Source organism: Triticum dicoccoides, chromosome 6A, assembly GCF_002162155.2.
Source record: "Triticum dicoccoides isolate Atlit2015 ecotype Zavitan chromosome 6A, WEW_v2.0, whole genome shotgun sequence".
Taxonomy (NCBI): Eukaryota; Viridiplantae; Streptophyta; class Magnoliopsida; order Poales; family Poaceae; genus Triticum; species Triticum dicoccoides.
Genome location: NC_041390.1, coordinates 624,675,113 through 624,684,678, shown reverse-complemented (window position 1 = coordinate 624,684,678; position 9,566 = coordinate 624,675,113).

Here is a 9,566-nt window from a genome sequence, read left to right as displayed (position 1 = left end):
CCGCCTCTCGCCCGCCCTCAACGCCGCCGCCCGCCGTCGCCCGCCGCCCCCTCTCGCCCACGTACAGAGAGCTAGCGAGATCGTGGAGAGAGAGAGAGAATTTTTTTTTGTTCTTTTTAATTTTAACTAGTTAATTAGTTTAACAAAAATGGTAAAATAACTTAACAAAAACGTCCCCTTCCTCGCCCCCTCCTTTTGCCACCGCCCTTTCGCCACCGCCACCGCCACCGCCCCCCTTCTTCACTTAATTAATTTGTTTTTACTACATGTTTTCAGGACTGACATAATGGCGGACGATAGAGCTGACCCGATTATGGACAACTATGATCCGGACGGTGAAGCACATATGTTCGGCATCATAAACGGCGATATTCTATATGTGCCGACCGGACAAGAAGAAGATGATATCTCTTCTTATCTGAACCTTGACGGTGAAGATGAAGGGCGCCGTCAGCAAGATGATGCCGAACAAACGTCGATAAACGACGATCTTCAAATGGAAGTAGCAACCACCTCCAGCGCCGAGGTATATATATACATTGAGCCTCTGGTGATACAAACTAACTGATTTGAATAAATATGTGTGGACTAACGCGCGCGACTCTCTTTCTTATTTTAGCCCTCGGCCGGATTGTCGAAACAATCGAGTACGTCGTCAAAGCGTGGCGCAACCAAGACGATGAAACAAGGAGAAACATGCACCATCGAGGTTGTCGACAGTGCAACCGGCAGGCCGCTGGAGCCCCGCAAGAACGCCACCAAGTTTGTCAACCAATGCGGAGCCATTGTTAGAGACAACGTCTCGATCACCGTCCAGGAGTGGAATAAGCCAAAGAAGGCACGAATTGCTGGTTTCACTTTTGTCGATAAGAGAACAAAAAAAGATTGCTTCAAGAAGCTTATGGAACATTTCGTTCTACCTCCGGAATACAACAAATTCGATGAGGAGGGTAACAAGATTGAGGAAAACAAGGAGAGGAGGAGGCTAGTCAAACAGTTCGCTCTTCATAAGATGGCCGACGCATTCCGAGAATTCAAGCAAAATCTAGCCCATGACTTTGTCAAGCAGAACAAGACTCCGGATTTCAAAGGACAATATGAGAAACTGAAACATGATTGGCCAGAATTTGTGAAGCAAAAGAAATCGGAGCAGTTCATTCAAATATCGAAAAAAAATAAGGAAAATGCGGCTAAGAAGGAGTACAATCATATTATGGGGCCAGGAGGGTATCGCCTTTGGGAGCCTAGGTGGGAGAAGATGGAGAACGAGCTGAGGGCGCGAGGAATCCGTCCAGGTACGGAGGGATGGGACCCAAGGGCCAAAAGCTGGTGGTACGGGCATGGGGGAACGCTGAACCCGGAGACAGGGGAGTGTGTTTACCGGGGCAAAATAATTAAACCCACCCAAGCCCTTATTGACGCAATGAGGGATGCTCAAGAGGGGAAGATCAAGTTCAACAGAGAGAATGACGCGCTGACAAAAGCCCTCGGGAATCCTGAACACGGAGGACGTGTACGAGGCATGGGGCACATTCCGTGGAAAATAGGGTTCCCCCAGAACGATGACCCGTACGGTTACAGAAGCCGGAAGAGAAAGATGGATCGGGAAGCAGATGTTGTGGCGCGGTTGGCATCGGAAATGGATGTGATGAAGAAAACCGTGAGTGTACTAGTAGCCGAACGAGATGCAGCTCGGGCGCAGCATGAAGATCATCCAGCGGATCTCAGAAGCCAGCAGCGGAGAAGCAGTGTGGCTTCCACGGAGGCCCCACCGGCTGGTGCAGATGCACCGACGATCGAAATTACTGCACCAGAGCCTCTGGTGGTCGAAATTACTGCACCGGAGCCTCTGGTGGTCGAAATTACTGCACCGGAGCCTCCTCGCTACCCCGTGGACGATATAAAGGAGATGAAAGAATGTCATCTGTATTATCCTATCGGGAACATGTCCATGAAGGTAGCCATCGGCAGTGCTTTACCATGTTTACCTGGAGCACTCCACCACAACACCCCCATTCAAGATGGCTATGCTCGTGTCACGGTGGAGGACATAGTCCAAGGGTTTGAGGACCTGGAGATTGACATTGCTACACCTGAAGGGGAGAAAAGACTTGGAGATGTCAAGCGCCATTTCATTCTATGGCAAAAGAAGTTTATCAAGTTTCCAGGCGAGGCGCCAAGGACAACAAGTCCACCCCCCTACGGTGGTGGCGGTTCACCTACACCTCTGTCACGTCAGCCGACGCCCCCCAGTCCACAACGTCCGGCGGGTGATCAGACGCCGCCCCCCAGTCCTCGTCCGGCGGGTGATCAGACGCCGCCCCCCAATCCACCTCCGGCAAAGAAGCAGAAGCAGTCCTGGATTATTAACCCGGACCCTTATGTACCTAAGACCACAAAGGTACCGGAGCCATCACTGAAGCCTCTCCCCACAAGGCCTTGGGAACGTAGTGCCGAGGAAACTGCCGCGGCCGCGGCTGCTGATCATGAGAAATGGAAGGAGGACTGCAAGAAGAAAAGAGAGCCCGAGCCCAAGCCAGTATTTTCTGATGAGCAAAAGAAGTGGGCTAAGTCATTTTTGAGCACACCGTCCCAAGCCGCGAAGAATCTGCCTGACGACTATGCACGTGAACTTCGTAGGCAGGCACTCATGTTGAAGGAGAAGAAAGAGCGGGCGGAGAACCAGGAGAACAAAGCCTTGGAGGAGGCCGAGAAAACGGAATTAGAAAGTAAAAAAAGCGGGAAACGAGTTGCCCAGCTCGGGGAACAAAGTAAACAATCGATTGCCCCGCTTATAGTGAAAGCCGCCGGTTCGGATGACCCCGATATCATAGCAGCTGCGGCAGCACATGGATTGACTGTAACGAGTGCCAGAGAACAAGTGGCCAACTTAGGTATTACTCTTCGTGAACTGTTAGGCCTTGATGAGGCGCCAGTGAAGGAGGTAGTAATTACATATGTGAAGAATGGGCCCCTCGTCGAGCCTGCGCAGGAAGAGGATCTACCTCCACAAATGAAAGGTCTGCTGAAATGGTACAAGGGTTACATAAAAAATAAAAACGCCAAAGAATATATTTATGCGGAAGTTAGATATGAGCATCACTTCAAACATTACTATGTACAAATTCATCTGAGTGAATTGTTTCAGCTTTTCAATCTGCGCGAGCTCGACAAATCTATCATCAGTTGCTACGTTCTGTAAGTGATTTATTTCTACCCCATCTCGTTCATATTGCCTGCACTATATATATGTCCTAACTATATTGTTGTGTCCGCTATTATACATGCAGAATGAAGATTAAGGAATGCAGAGTAAGGAACATCCATGATGTTGGGTTCATTGACCCACACATCGTTAATGGATATGTGTTGGAGCATCACCCCGCCGACATGGAGGCAGACCTGTGGCAGTTTCTTACAAAGCAGGAACTCAAAAGTGATATTCTATTTCCTTACCATTTTGGGTGAGTGTTTCTGTCTTGAGCACATTCTCTTTTATTTACTCCATGCATGGTATGTGGCCGGCTAATCGATGAGTTATGCATGACGTACTGTGCATGTATCGTGTCCGCAGGTTCCACTGGATTCTGCTAGTAATTAAAGTTGACACCTCAGAATGTCTCGTCCACGACTCTCTGAATAAGGATCCAAAGCTTTGGGGCGACATGAGAAGAATGCTGCAGAAGTAATTATTTTCATTCATTTGCGCTCTATATCGATCGGCCTATTTCGTTCATTTCCTAATATTAAGTAACTAATAACTCTCTTGTTCATTTAATTTTCTTTGCCTCTTAGGGTTTGGAGACGGTTCGTAGATACAAAGGTCGGTGAATTCAAAAAAGAGCTAGAATTCAAAAGGTCAAAGGCTAAGAATGGTGAGGATATTCAGCCAGCGGGGACCAATCTATGTGCATACTATGTCTGTGAGATGATCCGGAGATACACCTCTGAGCGGGTTCCGAGTGATACCAATGCTCAGAGGAATAACCTCCGGATGATGCTTAGTCCAGAAGCTCGCTTTCGACCACTTCAAGAGGAACTAGCTGGATGGTTCAGGAGGGAAGTCCTCCATCCTAAAGGAGAACACCATTACAAGGACGTAGAACTTTATATGCATTAAATTATGTATGGAAACTTGTTCAAAATTGTATATGGTCATCCGATGATATTGAATATATATTGTATATTCCTCTTGAATTCTTTTTGGTTCTAATTTCAAATTTGTTTGAAATTGTACATTCATATGCATGTATGTAGTACCGTAGAATATGTGAAACTCCTTCAAAATTAAAATAAAGCACAAAAGAAATAAAACAATACAAATTAAACAGAAAACAGGTTTAGGGGGGGGGCTAAAACCCTAAACCTGCGGCGGCCTTTAGTCGCGGTTGGCCAGAAGAACCGTGACTAAAGGTCCTCCGCCCCGACGGCCGCCTGGCGCCCACGTGGACGAGCTTTTAGTCGCGGTTCTTAAGCAACCGCGACTAAAGGGTGGGGCCTTTAGTCGCGCCCGTTCGGTCGCGGTTGCGCAACCGCGACTAATGGCAGTTGCGAACCGCGACCAAAGGCCCTTTTTCCACCAGTGCCTCTGGAAGCATCTTCAACTTGTCACTCACCAATTACTTGTCTAGTTCAGCGTCTCATTTTGACACTCAGCACGCTCTCAATGCATACCTCATCGGCCTCGTGGATCTGTCACTGCGGTGACGGAGAGGGTGGAAGAAGGGCTAATTGGAGCTGCTGGTCCTGCGGCGCAGCAGAGGAGGACTACCATGGAGCCGAGCATGGTCCCATCGGGCACCCGTGGTTGCAAACGAAGGCATGCTCCATGGTACAAGTGGCTGTGGTGGTAAATGTTTGGGATTTTTTTTGGTGGAGCGACGAATGGAGAAGCAAATTTTGGGGGTCTTGGGGGGAGGAAGTACTAGAAGCCACCTTCATATAAAAAGGTTGAGTTAATTTAGACCTAAAAAAATAGGAAAACGTTCAAAATCCAATGGATGATTTCTTCAAGCGCGTCAGCCTCCTCCGTCGGCTGCCACACGCCCCTTGGTTCAGCGCGTCTCTATCCTCTCCTAGAAACAACGCCAGCCATCAATCCCCGTCTTATCCACTCGGCTCTCTATCCTTCCTCAGCCCCTCTGTTCTCCACCATCACAAGGCCAGCCACTGGCCGTTGCAAGAGCGGACACACACTAGTGCGAGATGCGAGACGCGACTGCTGGGGACGGGCACAGGTCGCCGGCGAGACCGCGCCGCCCGTCGTTCCTTCTAGTGAGGCGTCGAGTTGCACTGGGTGGCTGAACTGAGAAGGGAAAGCAGGCAGTGCTGCGGTGCAGCCTATGTCAGTTATTCCAGCCCATTTGGTTTCAGGCCTAAGTATTTTCCTAAAAAAAATTTACTTAACTAAAAGATCAAATATTTTTATTGTCTGACCTCTAGCTCTAGGCAACAGTAAAGTTCCTTAAAAAGAGAGACTGCCCGCTCCCGTCTAACCCTACCCGCTCCTGTGCGGCGCCACTGCGCCGCACCGAAGCGCCCCCTCCGGCCATCTCCCATTCACTCCAGCGCACACCCTCTCCCCCCGCCGCCGCCCGGGGGGCTTGCAGGCAAAGCATGTGTGCCGCAGCGGTGGCGACGGCCTTTCTCCTTGCAAAAGACTCAGTCAGGAGGCGGCGGCGTTCGGCGACTTGTCCAGCGGCGACAGCTTGGGCACCGATCTGGGTCCAGATGGGCTTCAGGGGGGCCGCACTTGCTGATGCCGTATACCGTCCCGTCAACGGCATGCCGCCCCTAGGATCGACCTACGTCATGAGGACGTCGGAGGCTCAGGGCCTGGGCGTGGCGGTGGTGGTCGTCTCCTTCGCCAGAGATGGTCAGCCTGAGGCTGGGTGGTCGGATCTCCAGATCCATCATCTAGTGTCGGCTGGAAGTTGGGGAGACAGAGTTGCCGGTGAAAAACGAGAAGATGGCAGGCGATGGCGGCGTCTTGCGTCGCCACCTTGATGGAGGCATCATCGTGTAACTTTTGTCAACCCACTCGTGTTGGTTCAAGGAAACCCTAAGATCTGGTCATTCAGATTGGAAGATGGCGGTACTGCGGTATCATTACTCTCTTGGGAGCATTGTTTGTGGAGCAGCGCTGGAAGATAGAGGCAGAAGGTGGACCGGCTATGTCTTGCACGGAGATTCGGCGGAGATGTCATCATGCCTAGCCAACAGGTGCTACTTTGTGTTATGCCTGGTCGGCAGGTGCTACGCATGACAGATCTTCCAGAGTCTTCGTGTCTGGATGAATGCACGCAGGGCGGTGGTGCCGTTGGGTGCTGTGGTAGCGTCGACGGATGTCTGGAATGGATGATGCAGATCTCTATCCTGAAGATGGGCCAGTGGTCCGAGGATGATGGCGGCTTCTGGCTTCTAAAACGTGTGCATGTGGTGCACGCTTTAGGTCTACTGCACCGCCTGTTGGTCCTGATACATTACGTGGATGGATCGGCGACGACACCCGTTTACATATGGGGTGAGAGCACTCGACATTTTCGAGTTTGTAGGTGTGAGTGATGGCATCGGATTGCTTGATGTATTTTCTTGTCAGACCTTTGTGGAATAATAATAAGGATGGTTGTATGCATCGATTGATGCAGACGCTAGAGTTTTAACCTCCTTTTCCAAAAAAAATGAAACACTTTTTTTAGCTGAACACTGACACTCTAGTACAACTGTTCAGTTCTCGAATGAGTTGCCAAAGTTCAAGTCCTGGTTGGATGGTTAGGTGGACAGTGATAACCCCAGCCCACCAGGGGTCAAGTCTTGGTGCCCATTTAGGTGGACAATGGTAACCCAAGCACATTCAGTGGGAGGAGACGTTCCCGTCGACTACCAGACGCCTACAGTGACTTCCTAAAATCTCAAGATGATATGCCGGCTCAGTCTCTCGGAGGTGTTCATAGAGGTAGGGTGTGCGTGCGTGCGTTCATAGGGGTGAGTGTATGCGCGTACATTTGAGCGCTTGCATCAGTACTGTGTTCAAAAAAATTCTTTTGATTTCGCAATTGAAAAAGATTTATCTCCCAAACCATTATCACAATTAATGACCCTCTTTCACCACTGCCTTTCTCGCGACGATATCTTCAAAACTAGATCCCATGTTGACATATTTCGATAACTTTTGTTGTCGTCGCCACTTGCCAGATTACTATCACTTACTTGCCACATTATTTGTTACCCAGTTTTCATATTAAATCAATTTGGTTATCAGATTGATGAATGTGAATATACCCCACAGAAAAGCTTGATTCATTGTAGTTGCGTTGGTTCATGCATTTACTTGCTTATTGGTAGTGCTTGAATACCCACTCTTTTTTGCGGGTATTGAATACCCACTCGTTAGCTACACATAACATTGCAATGCTTAAAAATATGTTAAATTATTGTTCTGGTAACTATGTATAATTTTTGTGACAACTATGCATGTTTAAGATGACAACTATGATGATATAAATGTGGCAACTAGGAATGACGAATTTTTTTTTATCGAAACATGTCAACATGGGGTCTTATTTTGAAGGCCTGGTTGAGACGAACCTAACAGTGAAGACGGATGTCCAATCAAATTATTAATTTGGAAGATAAAACATTTTAAAAATAAAAAACATTTAATGTCATGATGTAAGAATGAGGTAGAAGATTCTTGCATGCATGCATGTGCACTCTCTCTAGGCAAAAATCCCTTTTTTAACAGTACAGACACATGCGCTCATATAAACGTGCATACACTCATCCCTATGAACGAACACGCACTCACTATCCTTATGAGCACCTTCGAGAGACTAAGCCGGCATATCATCTTGAGATTTACGAAGTCATCGTAGACGCCTCGTCGTCGACATGAACGTCTCCTCCCACTGAATATGCATCACTGAAAATCCTAAAATAAATCCAGAAATAATGTGAGCACCAGAATTTGAACCCTGATGAGCTAGGGATACCACTGTCCATCTAACCATTTAACCATAGGTTGGTTCGTCGCAAAAATCCCATTTAATAGTAAGCGCATGGAAAAAAGACATGCATGCAATCGCTGCTAACAAGCCGCCACATGAGAAGGGCATGGTGCGGCGCCAACGGTTAGATTTTCCCAAAAAAGATATCGTACTAGCTTTGCGTAGCCTAGCCGGCAAAAGTTTATTCATCATTGACCACTTGTCTCAGCTAAAGCATAACCCCAAAGCCAGGGCATCGTCAGTTCATCATCCGGTCCACCCATGAATATTGTCAAAACTCCTAGCTCGGCATGAGCCACAGCGTCTGGGTTGATGCCTCCACGGTAGGGGGCATCCACGCCCGTGTCTCCAGCCAGTCATGGTGGACCGAGGGAGAGACACAATCCCATGGCTACCGACGGCCGCCGTCATGCACGCTCGAAGGACACCAAGCCCGTGGTGTCCGGACCCAGGAGAAGGAAGGAGCCACCACCCCTGCACCTCGTTGCCGAACTCCAACCACTGCTGCCGAAGCCAGAGCGGCCGCCACACCGATCAGTGCGTCCACCGCGAGACAACCTAGACAGATCCGGGTAGGGCACACTCGAACCCCTAGGACCCAGCTCGGATCCAGATGGAACTGCACCGAAGGCAGCCCAAGAAGGTCGTTGAATGCCACAACACCATCCTATCAGGGGAGACCGAGGCCACGCCATCCGCACATGTCCCACCATACTGGAGGCCGGCCCTGCCAAGCCAGCATGCGCCTCCAGCCCGCGGCTCCAGCAACCAACCCACCCCCCCACCCCCCAGGATTTTGATATAGGGGGGCCAAGCCCAGTATAGATAAAAAAATATCCAATGTAGAAAATATTCGTATAGAACAAAGTTCGCTTCGGCTATAGTATTAGTTTAAATTTACCTCTAAGATTAAGTTTCTCTTCAATGGTTGAACTGCAATCTCGAATTAGCTATATTGTACTCATTCCGTCCCATAATGTAAGACATTTTTGCAAACTTACATAGCCTGCAAAAACGTCTTATATTGTGGGACAGAGGAATTAAGTTCAACGTAGGTAAAATTTGCATCACAAATAGGAACTCGTATAAGGACTCGGATCACGAACACGATAATTTATACAGCTACCACAAGATATGAACTCTTCATAAAATCACAGTGTCACAAATCACATAACCAAACACAACAGAAAACAGATGTATAAGTTCAACACTGAAACAAAGATGAGAATTTAGGGTTAGAAAAGATTGATAGATAGTGTGATGTGTTAAACCTCGGCTAGTTTGTTGATTCGAGCCGGAAGAATTGACAAGTGGAGCTGGACGCACCGCTGCCGTATGAATCAGACCAAGGTAAGGAGAGCAGAGGCGATTGGGTGGCAAAAGGGGAGCGGCATGCGCACTAATCCCACGTACGAGATCTTCTACCGGAGAACACAGCGGCCAGGCGGTGAGATTAGAGCTAACAGCCCAATCTGGCCACTAGTGGGCTCCATATGGGCCTTTTTTTTCCTTTTTCCAAAGTTCACGTTGTGGAGATAGGGGGGGCTACTACGTGTGACA